Source organism: Pantherophis guttatus, chromosome 1 (assembly GCF_059756535.1).
Source record: "Pantherophis guttatus breed Tessera chromosome 1, ASM5975653v1, whole genome shotgun sequence".
Classification (NCBI taxonomy): Eukaryota; Metazoa; Chordata; class Lepidosauria; order Squamata; family Colubridae; genus Pantherophis; species Pantherophis guttatus.
The window spans coordinates 244644782-244666973 of record NC_142063.1 but is presented as its reverse complement, the minus strand read 5'-3'; the positions used below and the strand labels follow the sequence as shown (position 1 = coordinate 244666973).

Below are 22192 nucleotides of genomic sequence, written 5' to 3'. Positions count from 1 at the left end.
AGAATTCTGGAGACCAGCTGCGGTCTTGCAATGAAAGATATATCTGAATCAACTTATACATAGAAAGTTACCTATATGCTACATTTCAGTGATATCTTCTGCTTCTTTTGAAACTTGAAAGGCTAATATTACTGGATTCAGCTCCAGTTAATCCTATGCAAATCAAAAATGAGCTTCAACAACTTCTTATGTCTTATGACCACAGCTAGGTTTCACGGAATAAAGCAGCCTATTCATTTCTGCCCATTGAATGGATTCTCACCAAAGCTTACATTTTAAAAGGAAAAATAAAACTGCAGTATACTCATTAAATATTGCTTATTTAATATTTAAGGCTATTAAATATTTAAGGCTATTGCTAAACGCATTGCAAACTGCCCTGAGTCTCCGGAAAAGGGGGGCATATAAATCGAACCAATAAATAAATAAAATATACTCTAGTGGTATGTAACCCTTGCTTTTAGCACTGAAAGTGTTTTAGAACAAACCTGCACCTTGGACATGTGTGTGTGTGTGTGTGTGTGTGTGTGTGTGTGTGGTTATGTGTGTGTGTGTATGGTGCTTGTGTGTGTGTGGTGTTTGTATGTGTATTATCTATGGTTGATTTAATGAACCTTGATTGCTATGAATCAAAGACTTTCTGTGCTCTGGCTATGGGCTTTTCAGAGATAACAATAACACTTAGACTTATATACCGCTTCACAGTGCTTTACAAACCTCTCTAAGTGGTTTACAGAGTCAGCCTGTTGCCCCAATCTGGGTCCTCAATTTCCCGAACTTGGAAGGATGGAAGGCTGAGTCAACCTTGAGCTGGTGAGGATCGAACCTCTGGCAGTCAGCAGAGTTAGCCTGCCATACTGCATTCTAACCACTGTGCCACCATGGCTCAGTCAAGATATTTAAGAAGCTGGATTAGGTAGGTTTTTGGTTTCGTACCAAAGAATCTCTTGCTATAGGTTGAAATTGATGCCTTTAAAAGACACTGAGCAATGGGAGAAACAATGATGTCAGGTTGGGAAAAGATGAATTTTCTGGACATTTTATAATGCTGTGAATGAGGGAGTGACAGAAAAAAACCCGACACATTTTTCCACTGTTTATAATCTGGATATGAACTGTAAGTAGCTAGCAGATTATCGAAGTGTAAATCTATCTCAGATAAGCCAGTTTACTGCATGCAAATTAGTTTTCTTTCTATTCTGTAAGTGGTTTAAAAGATATGTCCACTATACTATACAGTATTCCAAAATGTTACAGTCCAACATTTTCCAATTAAGGGTTTACAAACAATTGGAAATCCAAACAAGGCATATAACTACATTTGAATTATCTAACAGGTCAATATACTTAGGTGGAAGAAAATGTCTTCTTATGCCTGATGAATATGAGGCTCATTAATTCAGTGTGTCTGGAGCAGTCTGTGTGGGCCTTCAACAAACCATGCTTAATTTGCACAAACACGCAGATCACCCGCTGTCACAGCATCTGTGAAGCTTTTATCTGGAATACATTTAACACTTATGATGAACATTTCTTCATTGTCAGTGTATTACGCATGCATGCAACAACGTGGTTATTGGGTATTCCAACATTCTGTTTCAAAATATTAGTTCAGCTTTCAAAATATTATTTTGGCTGGACAGGTGCATTCATTGAAACAGCTACGAGGTGACGTTTTACCAATGGATTAGTTGAGTGTTCCTTGGACCATATTCATCCTTGAAAGGATACTGGGACTTACACAATGCACTTCCACTATTGTCTTCATTTTTAACCTCTTCTTGAGAGGCTTTCTTATCAACTTTCCAGAGTAGGAAAGGGAGGATTAAGATTAATGTTAATATTAACAGGAAAGAAAGGGACATGGCCCTTTGCTAATTAGAAAATTCTCCTAGGGATTTCTTGAACTTGCAGTTTTCTTGGAAAGAGGACATCAGAAATAGTTTGCTGTTGCCCCTCCCCTAGATGTTTTTTGACATCCCAATCTCATCTACAGCTCTGGAGTTCCCTGATAGCAGCGCCCCCCCTCCCTTTCACACTCACCTTTGCCTGTTTTCTGTCTTCTGGCTTTGAAGAAAGAATTAAAATTTCATTATGTAAACATGGATTTACACCAGATAGACAAGGGAGGATGAGATATTTTTTTTAGTAGAAAAGAGGAGAGAGAAAATATTTGTCAGGCATTCAAGAGTCCTTTATGTAAAGAGTAGTTCACGTGGCCTGTTTCTTCTCCTGGTCTACCTCAAAAGGCGGCAGATTGTGCATTTAGAATAGATGAGGCGGGTGTTACCACTTGCTATGGCTGTTCTCAATTGATATAGAAAATAACACAAAGGATTTCATTTGTAGCCCAAGGGTGGGTTTCACTTACCTTTGTTACTGGTTTGCTCACTTCGCTCTCACACGCGCCCCACCTACACATGCGCAGAAGCTTCTGCACATGCACATATTGTATTTGATGACATCTGGGCAGGTGGGCGGAACCTCCCGCTGCTGCTGCTACCGGTTCACCCAAACTGGGGCGAACCGGTAGCAACCCACCACTGCTGCAGCCTAATCACATTCATATTTCTCAGTATATTTGGATTCTAGATTATCCAGAGGAGATACATTCTGGAGCATGGTACTTGTGTGCTCCTATTAGTTTTTCCTATACACACATGGAAGGCAAATGATAAAGGAAGATCAAGTGAACAAAGCAAGTTTAGCAAATTTGAAACATTAAAATACAATTGAATACTAAAAAACTAAAAAGACAAAAAAGAATAAAAATGGCTGGAAGAAAAATAAAAATAATAATCTTGTTTTCTGACACATTTAATTGTGAAATACAAAAAAATACAAGCACGGAAGGATACCGGTAACTATATTTTCCCCACATGTTAATTTGATGTTTATATCTGATAAAGCACTATCTGCACTGAAATCAACAAACTGGATCCCAGGTAGTTTTAAAGGACTAAACCACCACCAATGACTCTTGGGTCATTGCTTCAGAGATATTTCCATACCTAAACAGAGAAACAGAATGACCAGGAGCAGGCAAAAAAAAATCAGTCAGAGAGGAAGTAGCTTCTGACTTTCAGTCAACTTCCCCGTTGAGTTTCTTTGTGGAAAGCTCACAGTGAGCATCAAATTCTTCCTTTCTTCCTTCCTTCCGTCCTTCCCCCCTCCCTCCCTTCCCCAAGGAGAGTTACAAAGTATCAAACAGACACAAGAGTTTTAATAGTTTACCTCATGACATCAAATACATTTTCTTATTGCTTTTATTGCAGTATATAGATACATGCCATTAATGGTGAAAAACATAGCTTGTTAGGCAGAACTCCTCCTAATGGGGGAGGGGGCTAAATCTCTCTAATTCTATGAAACTCTGGTTTATTTTATCAACAGGATTATTTTTAAGTCACATCTTGCTGGCTGCGGAATTCTGGGAGTTAAAGTTTACATATCCTAAAGTTCCCAAGTACAGAAAACACTGGTTTTGTGTAGTCAGGGTATTTAAGATGGTTTCTACTCTGAATCTGATATTGTGTTTATGGTCCTGATGTGACACAAATATAAGTCCTAATTCAAATTTTTCCAGTTTGGTGAATGTGTGATCCTTAAATAATGCCAGGCATACTAAGAAGATATTTATGTCATCCTATATCCTGTTTATCACAAGCTATTTAGGCAACTTGGTGCTGTCCAGATATTTTGGATTGACACTTCCTTATCCTTAACCCTTGGTCAGAGTGATTCAATGGACATAGAATATTTTTTTCCCCCAGAATTTGTCTCACCCCCTTCCTTCTCTTTTAAAAAGTCAACAGCATTTCCTTTTTAATAAGAACAATAAAAGATCCTCCTATTTTAATATGTTATGTCATCCTTTCTTTCAAAGGGGTTTAATTACAGGATCAAGAAGGTTTGCAAGTTTGAACTCTGAGAACACAAGAATAGTGAGTGAAGTTTTCAAACCCACAAACTCTGTGAGGTTCTCCCACCCTTAGTCTGGAACAACAAAAAGATGAATGTACAAGAAATGTCTGTTAAGGGTTTTTGATCATCTGCAACTGGTTATTCCATAATATAGTCCTCTAACAAATGGCATTGCCCCCAGAAGTCTGCTTTGTTAAAAGGGCTGTACTTGCTACAGCTGCTGCATCTATTTCATTACATCTTTGCATCAGTTTTCAAAAGGATTGTCCTATAAAACATTAATTATCCAAATCTTAAAATTAAATACTTTTTCTGATGACCAATTCACACACGCCACTTCTTTGTATAATCTTCCAACTTTTCAGCAAAGACAGAGCTTGTCTCCAAGATTATTCCACAATACACAGATTCTTGCATTGACCTAGTTATGTGTAATGGGAGAAGAAAGTCAACCCAATTGATTCCAATTGATTGGCTGCAATGCTCACAAGCAATTTGGGAAAGGGGTCTCATATCTCTCTTGCAGGATGTTTGTGTGTTGAAATAGGACTGTCTACTAAGAGTTTGAATGCTGAACCAGTCTGATCTTATATTTTTAATCTACAAAAATTAGCAACATAAATTTTCCATGGCTGGAGTCAAACATGTTTATCTACTTCACCCACAAGGCACATTGTTGATCTCCCATGCCTACTTACAAAAGCATTTGAAAGCTGCCAATGCTTTCATTAAATGTTAAAAGCAGTATTGCCGCTATATGCTGCAAACTCTATGTCTTTTATGCATGCATGTGATGATGCAATGCATGAAGAAAAGGGAGGGGCTTGTGTTGCAATGGCACAACACCACTTGACATCACCCTACCTCTTTTTGTCCCTCTGCAGAGGTTGCTGCCTACTTAGCCAATAAATCTAATACTTATCTGAAAGATGGATGCAGAACATCCAACATCCTTAAACCCAGTTTGGAACATCCGGAGAATCACCTTTGGGGTAAGTGGACATGGAAGAAAAGAGTTCTCAAAACTTGATTCAGTGCCAGGTTTTGCTTGCCGTGGTGTCAAATGAAGGGAGATGAGAAGCAGGAAGAAGCTGGTTTTGATAATGACATAATATTTATAAACATCCTTCTCAGAAAGAAAACTTCATTCTGTCATCTTTATGAACTTTTCAGCACTGTCTATAAAATTGTACCTATTTAGTACATAAGTCTCCTAGCCTGAGTTTCTCTGTTAGAGAAACTTCTGTTTTAGTTAAAATAGTTTTCTTTACTGAGGTAGAATTTTCACTGTTGAATTGATAGGTTGCCACTGTTAAATTGCTGCAGAAGCAGCAATTTAAGTTAACAAACAAAATTATCAAAAAAATAATTTTTAAAAAAGAACTTCAGAGGCAGGTTAAATGCTGACCACATATTATTTAATAAATCTGACCTCAGATTTATTAAGCTAGTTATTTATGTTTGTTTGTTTGTTTGTTTATGTTTTATTAAATTTGTATACCGCCCTACTCCTGAAGGACTCAGGGTGATGAACAGGCACAGAGTAAAATACAGAAATACAAAAGTTAGAAACAATTTAAAACCAAATTAAATAATTTAGCCCAAGACAATTAAAAATCCCAATAATTTAAAACAAATTAAAATTTCAGTTTAAAAATTTAAAAGAAAGGGGAGAAAATTAGGCCAGGCCGGCTTGCTGGAATAGGAGGGTCTTAAGAGCACGGCGGAAAGTGCGCAGATCCAGGATCCTCCGTATCTCCGGGGGGAGCTCGTTCCAGATAGTGGGTGCCCCCACAGAGAAGGCCCTCCCCCTGGGGGTCACCAGTCAACACTGCTTGGCTGACAGCACCTGGAGGAGCCCCTCTCTATGAGAGCGTACCGGCCAGTGGGACGCTGTTTGCGGTAGTAGGCGGTCCCATAAATAACCAGGTCCTAAGCCATGGAGCGCTCTAAAGGTGGTAACCAAAACCTTGAAGCGCACCCGGAAGACCACCAGGAGCCAGTGCAGCTCGCGCAGGAGAGGTATCACACGGGAGCGCCATGCTGCTCCCATAACCACCTGCGCAGCCGCACTCTGCGCTAGTTGGAGGCTCCGGGTGCTCCTCAAGGGGAGCTCCATGTAGAGAGCATTACAATAGTCCAGGCGGGAGGTGACGAGGGCATGAGTGACTGTGTGTATGGAGTCCCGATCTAGAAAGGGACTGGTTTATGGTTTACTTTTCTACTTCATGGACCTTGTAGTGAATCAATGGATTATATTTTACAATGTAGCTAAAGAACTAGTATAACAGCTTAAAGAAAAAGTTGTGATTTGTACTGTCTGGAAGAAATCCCCTCTCAGTCAGAATTTCTGTAGGCCAGCCTTAGGAAGTGACCAATAGTCTTATTTACAAAAATGGACAATGATTCTGGTTTACCTGAGAAGATTGATATTATCCTATTGAGATAAAAATAAATGAATCCATCACAATAGGTGTCACTGATCATATTATTCATGTGCATAGTTTTCTAAATAGACACTTTTTTTTTTTTTTACTTGCCTTCTAAATAGGATCTTGAGTGACTAGAGCAGGGTTGTCAAACTGGGTGGCCCACAGGCCGGATACGTCACACACAGGCCACGCCTACCCCAGTTCCAGGAAGGCAAAAAACATTGTGATACGTCACATGACATCAACGTGACGTGGTGAGTTTGACACCCATGGACATATAAAAAATATATGTCTAATATTTTTTAAAATATCTCCAAGCATCATTTGCATTATTTCTGCCAGGGAATAATAAAGTATTAATGTATTAAAGTAATAATGTAAAGTATTAATACCGTAGCTAGCTGTAAGAAAACAATATACCAAACAAAAATCATACCCAAGCAATGAATATACAAAGCAACAACAAAATACAGAATCTCAAGTAAAGGGAATTAATGTCTTTTCAATGAAAACTAATGATTTCATGCTGTGCCTAGCTATTGTCATAAGAAGAAGTCCTTTATGATTTTATCCATGAAAGACCCACTGAATATGTTATGTCGAAGTTCTAAGGCCGCAATGCACTCTAACCTTAGAGCAACTAAAGTTACTGATGATGAGAAGCAGAACAGCAACCAAAAACCCATGTTTATTAAGGCTGCTTGAAACAAAACACAGCAAAAACAACCAGTTTTCAACACTAAAAGTTAACTTTGCCAAATCATAGAAAGTGTGGTACATTTCAAAGCTTATTAAATGGGATCAAACAATTCCATTTTACTTACTTGAATTACTTTTTGATTGCCACCTTACAGCTGAAATTCTTTGGACAATTCACAAAATTGAGGTTGAAACCCCCCAAAAAGAATAAAACATGTTAAAAACAACCTCAAAAGACAATCTGAGAAAAGCAAACAGTGAAAAACAACAGCTGCAGGAGTAACTTAGAAAAATATTAACATATTTTGAAAACCAAAGTATAAACTCTGGAAAAAATAACCTCTTCCTCCAAGTAACACAAGGCTCTGATATTGCTTAGCATTGCCAAATCAGTCAAAGTTGGTTAGATAAAATAGAATTCTTTATTAGCCAAGTATATTTGGACACACAAGAAATTTGTCTCCGGTGCATAAACTCTCAGTGTACATACAAGCAATAAGTGATAAATCATTATCATAGTCATCGTAAAAATACATTCATCTTAATCATAAAATACAACACTTAATGACAGTCATAGGATACTAAATAAGCAATCAACATAAATGATACTAGGGTACTCAATAAAACAATAGAAATTGTAAAATACAAGCAACAAAATTATAAGAAGATAAGGAGATAGATAATAAGAAAGACGAGAAAAATAATAGTAATATAGCCTTACTAGATAGTTTGATAGTGTTGTGGGAATTAGTTGTTTAATACCTAAATATTACACTTTTTCAAATTAGTACTGTTAATTCTGGAGATCTCATTTGCCCAAACAGTCTGGAATTGGCCCTGAGTAGAGCCATTTTTGGATTATCAATCAAATTGGGATACAATCACACTTCTCTGCTGTTCTTGCTCTTCCCAATTATCCATTCAGTAGTATACCAGAAGATATTGCAATTATAGTAAATTAATGTAATATGGTTACAATACGAAGAGAGGCCAGGATACAAATAGTAAAACAACTGAATACTTACAAACTGTTTGATGGGAGCTTGTTTTGCATCAGAAAAATAACAACACATATGCTATGTCACTCTAGATGGATTTCCATAGTTAGTTCTTTTAAAATTATTTTAAGTAGTCATATTATACTTGGTTGATTAATATGGGTTTTTTTGGTCTATGATTATATTTTAATACATTAAATCTTAATTATATCCTCCTTGCACCACTTATTATGTTGTAATTGTTTAATTGTGTTTATTTTAAAAGTTATTCTGTAACCTCCAAAGGGAACTCTTCTCATTGGGCAGCTTAGAAATATTACAAACTAATAACCTTCATTGGAACCTCTTTCTTATAGCATTCCTCAGTTCTGAAGCACAGGAAACAGTTCTTCACATAGAGTTTGAAGCTGTTGGGCCAAACTTGATACCTGCTTTGCAGGACTCTGCTTAGAAACCAAACTATGGCTTTGCTTATTTCATCTCTGATGGTCTATTGTTTCATATTTAAAATTCCCCTACAGCAATGATATAAACATATTCCACCCAGAACAAATGAAAACCCTTATGGGACAGCTAAAGCCTATGGTGTTTCCCAATGTGGATGATATAAACATCAATCAGGACAAAGGTTAGGGATAAATTTTTAGCCAATTAAATCAGCAGCACATAAATTTCCAGGTAAGGAAGAGATTGTCCTGAAAAATAACAACAGAGACTTGAGGGAATAATATTACAGTGTTTTTAAATAGAAGCTGTGGTTTCTCTTAACGTCAGCAGGCATTGTATTTATGAGTCAAAGAAACAGGTCTGTAGATCTTAGAATTAAAAATGAAAAGGCTTGAGAAGTTATCATTGATCTAATTATACCTCAGCCAAATTGAATCTCTTTGTTGAAATTCACAAATATATAAATACCAGGAAGCTTTGAAAGACTTGCAGGAGACACTCATTTAACTTTAAACTGTCTGAAGAAGGAAAGATCAAACGAAGCCTTGAAAAATAGCAATGGTAGGCCAGAAATTTATAAACAAGAGGTTTATAAATAGTCATGGTACTGAAAACCATGTTCCCATTTTCAGAAGAGTTTCGCAATGCAATATTTAACATTCTTCATCGCTCTTATGGAATTATGGAACTTTTAATTGGAGGTGAAAATTATAATCTATGCAAAAGATTATTCCCCACCAATTGTGTTTTTAATGCTTTACATTTAAACAGCTGCCCATCAACTCCAAGATACAAGACAGGAATACTGCAGTTAATCACTAGACCATTATTACTTGGCTTTAGGGTACCATTTGTACATTATAGTTACACGGTACATGCTAATTGTAGTTGTACATGGATTTACAGTCCATATGTAGACTCTGGAAATCTCCCAGGTAGCAAAGCTTGAACAGTAGAGCTTAATGATATGGGCAATTGTAAATCCAAGATGTAGATCCAATTGTTACAACCCATTTCCCTGTGAGTCAGAACTCATGCAGTTCCCATGCACTTTGCAAAATATCCACTTGTGTTTTCAAGCCAATGTCCTATGACCATGATGGCGAACCTATGGTATGTATGCAACAGGTTGCATGCGGAGCCATATCTGTGGGCACACGAGTTTTGCCCTAGCTCAGCTCCAGTGTGCATGTGTATGCTGGCCAGCTGATTTTCAGGCCTTCTGTGCCCACCAGAAGTTAGGAAACGGGCCATTTCTGGCCTCCAGAGGGCCTCTGGGGATGGTGGGGAAGGCCATTTTCACCATCCCCAGGCTCCAAGAAAGCCTCTGGAGCCTGGGTAGGGTGAAAAACGGGCCTACAGAGCCCACCAGTAACCTTTTTGCCATCACGTGCCAAAAGTGGGGGGACCGTAGGGGGGCCATGTGTGCATGCGCGGGGGGGCAGGGCACAGGGGGTATTGAATTTTTGGGGTGGGTACAGGTACCTGCGTCCCACCCCCACACTCCCCCCACTTTTGGCATGCGATGGCAAAAAGGTTAGCCATCACTGTCCTATGAGGTAAATATTAGCACCATTCATTGGACTGTGAATAAATGTTAACATTTTAAGAATATCTACTGTATATGGAAAATGCCTTCATTTCCTCTTCATAACAGCCTTTTAAAAGTTTTTTTAAAAAATATTTCTTTTTGATACATTGACTCTAACCAAAGTAGCACAGAAAAATTTGCACATATTTCAATATCAACAGGCAATGTTTAATGAAGATATACTGTACTCTTGGCAGTACCGGGTAGAAGTGGTCAAGTTATGTCTTTTCTTTTTTAATGTCTTTTCTAGATAAGGAAAGGATTGAGAAAACACAAGAAGGTAGCACCGTTTCAGTCTAACAAATTATAATTAATAATTTAATAATTATTTTTATTACTAGCACAAGCTTTTGGTGAACTATAGCTCACTTCATCAGGTGGATAGAGTGGTTAAAACAATATAAGATTTACACTGATATGTAGCAAGAGAGTGACAGGGTAACACAGGGTAGTTATGCATATTAATTTTAATCCCACAAGTCTGCATATTGTTCCATCATTTCTATTGTGTTGATTTAGATGTCAGTGTTTCAGTATTTAAATCTCAATTTTGAAAACCATGAACATTCTGTCAAATCACAGTGATTACAGAACATTTTCTTCCTGATCTTCTTGAATGGGGCTGTGATGTTAGGAGACTTTAAGATATGGCACATATGTTGCTATATTTAAATCCTCTATGTAGAAATCTATCAATCCCTTATTGTAGCTTTCATAACATTTGCATTATAATAAATCACTATATAAGGATGTTTAAAGACAATTATAAACAGAGAGTGGTTTTATTATTTGACAACAGTGACAGAAACATTAATAATTTAAGATGTTGTGTTTAACATATCCTTTGAATCATGAGATATAAAAAGAAACAAGATATTAAAAGAAACAGATTTCACAATCATTAACTGTAATCCCCACCTGATTCTTATTTCAGATCCAATCAAATATCTGGATAAATTTATTATCCAGTAAAGCAGGCAGGCTTAAGTTCATTAAAATCTTTCTTTAAAATATACCTCAGCCCAGTTGTAGTAAGCAAATATAAGGCTATAAATTTTCATATAGTCCTTTCAAAAGGAAGCATATGAAGCTTTGAATATTTGAATGAAGAGTTTCTTAGTTTGTCATACATCTTAACCTTTCAGTTATGACTTCAGGAGTTCAAACCTACTTTTTGTTACTTGATCAACAAATAGTAGTCAGTGAATATCCATAGGTCCATGTTTCTGAATTTGCTTGAATGAATTTCAAATGTGAGACACCAGAATTGGGTACACCAGTGTCACCTTGTTTTGATGCACCTAGAAAATAAAATTTCAATTTCAATTTCAATTTAATTCAATTTATATGCCGAAGACTCAGGGCAGCTCACAATACATTTAAAATCCTAATAAAAACCATTTAAAAATTAAAACCATTAAAAACATTAAAACTCATTCATACCATTCATGGGTGGATCTCACTGGATCGCAAGAGCGCCCCAGGCCTGCCAGAAAAGCCAGGTCTTCACCGCTTCTTGGAAGGCCAATAGGGTGGGGATGGTCCGGACCTCAGGAGGTAACTGGTTCCAGAGAGCTGGGGCAGCCACAGAGAAGGCCCTCCCCCGCGGGCCCTCCAGCCGGCATTGTTTAGCTGACGGGGGAGGAGGAGACCAATCTGTGGGACCTTACCGGTCGCTGGGAGCTATGCGGTAGAAGGCGGTCTCGAAGATACCCTTGCCCTGAGCCATGTAGGGCTTTAAAGGTAATACCCAACACCTTGAATTGTGACCGGAGACCAATAGGGAGCTAGTGCAGCTCGCAGAGAATTGGTGTAATGTGGATGTACCTAGGTGCACCCACGACAGCTCGCGCGGCTGTGTTCTGGACCAACTGTAGTCCAGAACACAGAAATGGCAGTAGTTCAAGGTCATTTGTTATCCATCCAATTAATCTACTGCCTAAAATCTTTATGGACTCTAGAGATAACATGGATGGAAAAAAACAAAGGATGAGAACAGTCTAAATCTTCAAATTCTTCTCTATAATAATTATGAATCAAGTATCACATGTATAGTTTTGCCTTCGGGAAGTCTCAAAGGTAATTAAAATGTAACTTTGATTTAATCTATGAAAATTCATCATATAAAATTCATCACATAGATTGGAACTCAACTCTACTTCCTGGCATCTCTTTCCTCTTTTAGCTAGTCGAGCACTGTACTACTTTAGCAATTGGATATCTTCATTTGCTACTGAAATTTCCCAAAATTAAAATAAACCTTATGGGGAAGTAAAAGCTATCTGAGTTAAAACAATTTTCTTTATGTACCACTAGATGATTGAGGTTTGTGGTTGTTGGGTCTTTTTTTAAAAAAGTGGCCTAATAAGACTTAAATAGATTACAATTACTGCATCATTATATATTTGGTCCTCAGAAATTACTCATATAATACAAGAATAGTAGGACTGGACTGCTGACTACTTTGAATCCCTCTGTTAAGGGTGTAGTGATACTGTGGCATAAAACCACACCCAACAGGTGTTGCCTAAGTTTGCTTATGAAGCACCTTGAGAGATTCAGCAAAATATTGTGACACTAAGAGCTGGTTTCTATAGAATCTTTCTGAGTAAAACACAGAGCAATGAGCTAACCAAAGTTCTACAATGAAGCCAAAACCCAAAACAATTGATAAAATCCACAAATTTAATTTTGAAGAATTAAGAAATAAGTTTGGGAACTATACATAACCATAATAAAATAATGTGTTTGGAAATGGGCTTTCTTAAGACCCTAAGAGATGTCTAAGGAAAAGTTCTGCTGAGACTTTTGTTTTATTGCCCTTCATTCAAAGGCAGTTTGCAAATAGTTTATCTATTAAATGTAATGGTTTTTCAGTGTATTCAGTGATATAAATTCATGTCTAATAGTCTTTGAAATGTGGAGTGGTGTTTTTTTCCTCACAGTGATCAATTAACCAATTATTCTTATTTCTGAACTAGAAGTGTTGAAAACTGGGGGAAGGGGGAAGTAGGCCTGTATGGAGCTTGGCTCACAATCACTGGCAATTCATAGCAAATGAGAACTAGAAGCTATTATGCAGCAAGTACAAAAACAATGACTATAAACAGATAGTATCACCTCTCAGACATTGTAGCCCAACTTTTTTCTGATTTCCATATGAAATGGCAGAGATATTACTATTTAATATTAGTACCAAGGCATCAGAGAAGCTAATTCTAATTCCAAACTAGAAGATTAAGTTGAAAATTAAATTCTATGGTACTTAAATTAGTTAATTCATGATAAAATGTATACTTCCTGGAAGCTGTGCTGTGAGCTTCTCAATGCTTAGTGATTTTTAAAAAAACACATTGGTAGGATTTGCAATGGGTGGGAGGAGGAATAAAAGTAAACCAGAGAAATTGGAGAGTGGTATATTTTGCGTCAATAATCATCCCAATATGGGGTATAATAAATCTCAAACATATTGACCTTTGCTTTTGCTACTATCTTTAAAAGGAATCTGACGATAATACTCTATCCCTATTAATGTGGCTTTCACAGTCCTACAATACAATGTAAGTATCTTCACTGTAAGCTTCCTAGAGTCATTAGGAGTCAACCAGCCTATAAAGTTTATAAACTGTATAAATAAACAAAGGCAATTGATTTAGAATAAGTTTAAATACTTGTTATTTCATTGTCTCACTCAAAAGTTTCTGCTCAATACCAGGAAATGCTAAAAGATCTCTTCACAGAATAAGAGAATTCTTAAGTTCTGTAGGTTGCCCTATATTTACCACTGATATAACACCATGATATTCTTGATAATATCACAGGTTTCAACTTTCAGGTTTGTTGTTTATGGAGCATATTTTTCCAGTACCTGTGATAAACAATCACAATTTCCTAATTACTTAGGAAACTGTGATAGCTTATGGGTGATAATTATGAATGCTTTTATGTCACGTCAGTTGTAAGAATTTACAAGTGACAACATATATGTAATCATCAAAATTATGAAAATATATAAAAATAAAAGGTACAATCAGAAACTATATTCTGATATAAATAAATATAAACTTCTAAATGACAATGCAAGTAAAGATTAATTTATGAAATGTGACCCCAAAGCCTAAATAAATAAAGGCAATATTTTTTTAAAAAAAATTAAATTATGTATGTGTTGGTATTAATGGACAAACTTAGATGTTATACAGCTACACAACTTGCGTCTCAAAAGTCCATCATTTTGTATTGATTTAGTAGAAATGGCTGCTTGACAAGTAATTCAAGAGTTGTCATTAGGAGTTGAGTTTACAATACTTTCTCCTTTTCTGAATCTGTTCATGTTAACTGATATTGTATTTCACAACACCCAATGCCAAGTCATCAATTCACTTGATGCTGTCAGTTCCATGTTCTGAAAAATATGTAGGTGGATGGGAGTGGAGCAGTGGAGTGAAGTAATCCAGGCTTTGCTTTTCACGTATTATCAATCTGAACAGTTTCTGAAAATTCATAATGAACATAGTTGACTAATCTAATGAATTGGGTTTCTCATAATGCCGTTTGATAAGCAATTGGTTGTCATTCAGCTATCCTAGAAATTCCCAGATGATGCAGTGTCATCGTTTTTAAAAATGTCACCACTTTCCTTTCTCATACCCATGGATTTGTTTGAAAGTCTTCCATTTAATAGTTAAAGTTCTAGTATGCTTGTGAGGATCAGTTGAGGAATTGGTGTATGACTGTTCGCAGAAATATTATACAGATAATTTTATGGTTTCCACCAATGTTTGTACTCATAGGCTCTTTCTTAGAAGATATCCCTAATGGCACATCCATTCATTGGGCCCTCTAGATATTAAACTATAAATATGTGATACACATAGCCATTATTTTTACAAAATAAACTTATAATATGTGAAGCATCTGTGAAAATTAGAGGAGAAGTAGCTTGTAAAAGGGGCCTGTTGTATGCTTTCAGAATAATTGGAATCACATCAGAATTAAACAATTATCTGACCTAATAACCCTTGCTATTCAGTGGAAAGGTTTAGTCATAACCTAATCCTTCATAAAACTCCATCATACAACAAACTAATTCTGTAACATTGGACAACATTCATATTTTCATATGAAGTGGTCTCTTGCTGTCCTCCCTCCTTGTATCTTTTAACTACATCACAAGAATCTGTTCCAGATTATCCCGTAATCCTTCAGAAGAGGTTAGAGGAAGAGAAGAAGCACGCAGTATCATTTGTTTAACAGATAAATATGGCTGATCCCGTCCATTACCTTCTCAGTGGATTCACTTACTATTGTCTCCATATCAACTTTTCTCTTTGACAGTGATAGATGCTGTTGTTATTTTATTTTTTGGCTTTTACTTTTCCAAGCTCTGTTTTTTGTTTTTTTAAAAAAATATTTTGGTTTTGGCTTCTTTATCTAGCATGGGGTTGTTGTTTGAATCCTTTTGAAGTTTCTCTAGTGAAGTGTTTGCCACCCCAGTTCAGACATTGCTTGCATTAAAAGTTCAAAACAAACTCCCAACAATAGCAGATGAAAATTGTAACCATCTAACATCTGCAAGAAGGAGGGGGTCCCAAAGAAAAACTATTAAAGTCACTATATACGGCAAAGAGAGAAAAGTTATACACTATCAAAAGAAAAAAAAGCCAGTTTTCTAAAATCATTGTTTTGATACAAAATTTTATATTAAATTGAACTTTACTTTGTCTCTCAGATACGTATGGTAGATGAACATGAAGTAAGGGTGCATATGAAGTCTTTGGCTCACATCAGGAAAGGAACTTGGAGCTACCAAAAAGTCAGAGGTGGTGCCTATGTTTTTTTGTTGCCATCTAGTAAGTGCCCTGATTTATGCAGCCAAGATTCTCTACAGGTCTGTGGCTCAGATGCTGGCATGCAATTTAAATGGATCAAGATGACCTCTTCTTCCAAACATGAGACCACAAGAAGGAGGGTAGTCTACCTGGTACTTTGCAGATGATTTGGAGTATAATGCACAAAATCCCAACCATTGACTAGCTCAAATAGAACTGATTCATTTGGAAGTTTAAAACATATTATGTGGATTTTTATATATTAGTTAATTTATTGTTTACTTGAAGACATCATAACCTCATATGGGAGCGGGTATAAATGAAGGGGATAGCAATCCCTCACCAGAAAAAGTTGATCAAATTGGAGAACACCAAATACCCATCTTTACCAAATGATATCATGTAATGGCATGGAAAGATTTTGTAACCAGCAATGAACATTTCTGACAGAGAATAAGAAAGAAAGAATTACACACGAACCTAACAAACTATGTTGCATCCATATCTTATTTTTCATCTATAGAAATTTTTAAAGTGCTTCCGAATTGCCATGCCACCTCAGAAAAGGTAAAGCCAAAAATCTTCCATCTTTAGATTTATCTGAATTTGACTCCTGCATTATTTTCCATAAGACAAACTGCTGATTTTGCATCCAATATGGCAAGCAAAATTGGACAGAATATTTTTTACCAATTGCAAAGTCAATTAAGTTCTTATCAGATCTACAAAAAATTAAATCATACTGTAATTTCTTGAGAGTTCAATATACTTGCACTAATAAAGAAAGAACAATTTATGAGAGCAAATGTTTTCTAGGGTTTAGACATATTTTGTCATTATTTTTTTCTTATGTGTGTGATTCTATTGTTTTTCTGTTTGTGTAGATTTGTAAACCTCTGTGGCATAGTATTTGAACAAAAGTGTGAGAATAATTTTAGTTTTAAAAAAAGGTTTTAATGCATTATTTGTGCCTGTGTCAAATACTGTTTTATTTCTGATGAGATTTTCTTGAAAAAAATGTTTTGCTGCAATAATTGTTTATGTGTATATGTTTATGATACTTGTTGCCAGATGATTAACCTCTTAAGCCTTCTCTAGTAATGGTAGAAGATGATACCTGTCAACATGTGGCACAAATAAGTTAAATACTAAATGCTAAATTTAGATTTATGCCCATTCTGATTAGATATTGGAGTACCAAGTCAAGCTTTTGGAATTCTGACATGTGATTGTAGGTGACATCCTATCCTAAGGCATTTGTTATTTAGTGACATTTCCTTGAACATAAATTGTGTAGTTGGGATTACCCTATAGAAATATTAGCATATTCATAAACCAAAGCCAGGAAGTAGAGAGATGTATTTCCAAATTTTAAATGTTTCAATATTTCGTATTTGGAAAATTATTCCATATTTAGCATATCAGTAGGAGAAATGAGTTATGGGAAGTATGGTTTCTGTTTAGGGTGAAGTGGGATTATTGTACTTCCAGGAAAATCTTCAGGACAGTTTAAAAAGTTACAATAGTGACTGTTACACATTTTAAAACCGGTGTGTTTTTGACATAGCAGATATAGACATAACTGCCAAAATAAATTATTTTACCCGCACCATATGAACAAACTGGTATATTTCCAAATGTTAAACCCTTTTCTCACTTTCCTTCGACTATTCTTACCATCACAACTCTCCAATGGAAAAGTTGAACTTATTCAAATCTATAAGATACCTAAAGGGACACATGTTTAGTTCTTGATAGCATATGTTAGTCAATGCTATTCTGTGTAAGAATAAACATTTCTTTTAAAGTTAAATTAACATTGGATCAATCATACATATGCACTGGGTCTATGTTCAGCCTTGTTAGAATTATTATGAATAAAAGATGACTTACCCCAGAGCTGTACCCCCTAACTCCAAATGCAACCCCCAGAAAACTTAGGTAGGGTCTATAGTGATCTCAACTTGTTACCAAACTGAAGATATTAATGTGACCTTGAATACATGACTGGAAAGAATAATGCTACTTATATTTAAATAATTAAGTGTAAACTTAATTTGCCTGCCCCTTACAATTTTGAAATTGCCTCAATGAACTACTTAGAGACCAAGGGCAATCCCCAACTCAAAATAAATTGCCCACCTCTGATTTGGAGTAACAGTTTTTGAGGGGAAGGGGGGGGAATAACCGGCTTTTAAATATTTATAGATTTTTCATGGAGTGTCTTTTCACAAGAAGAAGAGAGTTCTTCTGGAATGTATCCAAATTCATCTGGTCCAAAGCATGCATTGAGTCAGCAAAAGCTGTAGCACTTCCTGCTAAAATTAAGCAACTGTAGATAATCAGCACCTAATCCAGCAACCATTGGGAACCTGTATGAAATGCTGAATTTTCTAGGATTGAAAAGGATATGTCTATACAAACAGGTATATGCCAGCATGATAAGAAGGTATCAGAGGGAAAATGCTAGGTAGACAAGCAAAGTGGTTTATGGCCTTCAGATTTGTCTGCTGCCTTCCAATGCACTGGAAGATGCTGTCTTTTATAGCAGGAATCCCCAACCCCGGGCTTCAGCCCACTTCCAGGCCATGGTTTTTTCTAAACTGGGCCACCTGAGTGGCAGGCCAGCAGGCATGTGCACGCGTGCAGCTCAACTTGCACGAGTGGCAGACTAGCATGTGTCCACATGCAGACGCAGCTCAATTTACACAAGTTGAGCTGTGTGCACATGCGCGCCAGCCTGCCACTTCCGCAAGTTGCGATGTGCATGCATGCTCAGGTGCTGACACACTGCTCAGGTTCCCCAGTTCCCGTATCCTCCCTCAGCTGGGCTGCCAAGCTACAAAGGTTGGGGACCGCTGCTTTACAGGCACCAATCAACTATTCAAGGAATTTATATCTGTGCATCCCAGACAATGGCGACTTGATTCAATCCTTTACAAAAAGTTGTAACATGTCTTGGGCTAATCCTTTCTGAAATTGTTGCCCCTGTGTAGCTTTTTAATATTTCTTTTCCCAATGGGCACTTATTTTTTCCAGTCCAAGCTCAGCCTCTTCATGAAGTAGGACTGATGTCTCCCCACTTACAGTCCCATATCTCCATAAAGGAAATGCTAGGGTGACTCTTTTTAGCATCAGCCCTGATGCCTCCATCTGAGGGGCCTAAGCCAAGCCCTCACAACAGGGAGTCAATGTGGAGAACTGTGAGGTCTTCCACAGCCTCTGGAACATGTGTCTCTCCTGGAGCAGTGCTTCGAGCTTTTTAAAATGCATCACAAAATTTTAATGGATTAAAATTTAGAATAAATTTAGAATTTATTCAAAATGCGGAATAAATTCTAATAGCGTTTTAATAGAAATACCAAGGCTCTGCAACAAAAAAAAATTGGATGAAAATACATAGTTGGATACAGGATGTAATAGGCTTCCAGATAGAATATATACCAGAATTGTTTCTTCTAGGAATAATGAAAAAGAAATATGAAAAAACGACAACATATATTATTCTATATATGACAATGGCGGCAAGATTGGCATTTGCGCAATGTTGGAGACGTTCGAACACACCCTCCAAAGATCTAATAATTAGAAAGATATTAGATTGCGCCGAGATGGATAAAATTACATTGGAACTGAAAGGACAGATGGATTCGGACTTTTACGTAATATGGGAGAAATGGTATAATTGGATTGAAGATAGAAAAAAAGGGAAATAACAGATAGTAGATTTTGTAAAATTATATAGAGTATAGGAGAATATTAGTGTGATGATATTTAAATGGTCACAGTCATGCACAAGAGTTGAATAAGAATTGTTAAAATCCAATAAAACTCAAATGAAAAAAAAAAACAGAAATACAAGCAAAACAGGAAGAGAAGATCCCAAATATTGTTATGGAAATTGGGTCTTGAATGTGTAAGATTGTTGTTCCAAAAATGTTTTTCACCAGTCCTTTGTACAAGATGAAAATAAAAGTGTATTGAAGAGCAACATCAGAAAAAGGCTATATTTCTGATCTACATTTTTAGAGCCAAGCATTACAGCAGCTCATAGACTGCCTTTCTCCAAATGATCAGGTTTCCTGGCCTTCACAATCCCAGCTGAAACTTTCTACAAAGAAATGACTGTCTACTGTCTATCTGCACATGGTTTTGGACTATAGATATCCTAATTCCTGAACATTAGTTGTGTGATAGGAATTTTATATCCCCGTTTATATCCCATGTAATACATTAATGGTTTTTTCTCTAGCAATGTTTCCCTATCCTGTTGGAACAATATACTGCTTTGTCACAGATGCAGAAGATAAAGCGCTAGGACTAATGTTATTAATTAATGTTCTTAATGTTAAAGGACACAGTCTGCTGCAGGGAGATTCTCTCCACCGCCCCCGTCAATACTGGAAGGATATTTTTCCTCTTTGTTGTTAGACCTAATTGAAGTCTTTGTTGAAACTGTGGGAATCAATGAGGTCTGGATAAAAGAACAAGAGATTTGGGTTCTGGGGTTGGTTCTGCCATTTATTTACTATGTGACTTTTACTGTTAATTGAATCTCTCTGCATCATTAACAAATGTCTGTGTTCTTAAGACAATGTGTTTGTTTACAGTCTTCTGTATGAAAGCAAGGACAAAATGTCTTCTTTGTTCTCTGCAGCAAAAGCCTCAATGGTGATAGTTCAAGTACAAATAAGTGTAGTTTCTGAAGTCTTCTCTAGATTCTGCAACTAACCCATAAAAAAAAAAAAGGACAGGGAGTTTATATGAATTATAATCAGCCCATACGACTGATATATTTGCAGTTCCCTTTCACCATTTGTGTAATGTCTAGTGTTAATTCTCATAGTATGAGAACATAGTATGAACGAAACATAATATGGACTAAAAATATAAGGGGGATGAGGCATTAGTAGGGTTCTTCTATGACTCAGCTAGAGGAAGCAGGTTGCAAGAATTTTGATGCCAGTGGTATGGAAGATGAGTTCTAGAAAGAGACTAAAAAAACACAAAGGATTGGAGATTAATTAGAATTAGAAATGTTTTGCACAACTGGTGGACCTCAGTTTAAGGGAAAGGTGAAGCAGAAATTTGTCATCAAGTACTAACTAGACTATAAAGTTGACAGGGATGTCCAAGGTGTGCATGTGTCAAAATCTGCAGGATGCTGAACATGGTGTTATGAGCAGAGTTTTACCACTTTTGTACTTGTAGTAGTATATCAGTTTTGAAATGGGTAGCTATATAAATTGAATCAAATGAATAAATAAAGTGTGGGATTGCAGTTATGGCATTACACCTAAGTTCTTTCTCAGGTACCCATGACAATTGAAAGTAAAATTGGGTAACTTCTGGGTAACTTCTACAAAAATAAAGGAGGTTTCTTCATATGCCAGCATCACCAAGTTGTCATGCTGCTCCAACAATGAAATAACAAGGCCTGCCCATTTTCTATGAATAAGAAATCAATGAAATTAAAACAAAACAAAACCAGAACTTTGTTTTTGTTTTGTTTTGTTTTGCAATCTTGGCATGGCTAAATCCATCCGAAACCTCCAGAAATTTTGTAGTGCAGAATAAAGGTATAGTAACTAAGTTTCTCCATGCTTCTGACTTTTTTTAAAAAATAAAATACTAATAAATATTAAATTATTTAAATATTAAATTATTTAAATTGTGTAAGCTAGTTTATGTTTCTGGATTGTTCGTAGGCTGCCAAAATTCTCTTGTGTGTGGTAGAACATGACACAGAAACAGACTGAAGATAGGAATTGTTTATCTAGAACAAATATATAAAATATCTGTCAAAATCAGTGCAAGGTTCTACAATAGTATAGCTGGAGAATCCAGATGCATGCCATATGTAGGTTTTATTGTTTTTTTACATACATACTTGATTAAGATAACAACCATATAAGTTTGCAAATAAATAAATGAACAAACAAACAAACAAGCAGGTGCATCTGAAAGATTAACATTCTGCTCACCATATTTTCTTTTTTTGTCACGCTATTTTATAAATAAGGGGTTTTTTTTATCCACAGATAAATAAACACATAAGATGTCATCTGCTCTAGAACCCAAATACTGTTATCACACTAACTGCAGAGAACCTAATTCTACATTGGGGGAGGACAGGGGGGGATTCATTCAGCTTTTATGCCATTCGGCTATTGAAGAATTAAAGCACAATTAGTGTCACAAAACAATAGTTTGCCTCTTTTAATTATGGCTTTGGTTCCTTCTTAGCATAATGTTTTAATTACATCTCTC

General features: G+C 36.3%; 1 long non-coding RNA gene across 1 annotated transcript; it reads left to right on the top strand.

Annotated features, from left to right (window-relative positions):
- Positions 1–4814: 4814 nt before the first annotated feature.
- On the top strand, positions 4815–20461 carry LOC132711063 (uncharacterized). The gene is made up of 3 exons (XR_009621830.2): positions 4815–4916; positions 6476–6610; positions 15823–20461. It is a non-coding gene; the product is annotated as an uncharacterized LOC132711063 (long non-coding RNA).
- Positions 20462–22192: the final 1731 nt, after the last annotated feature.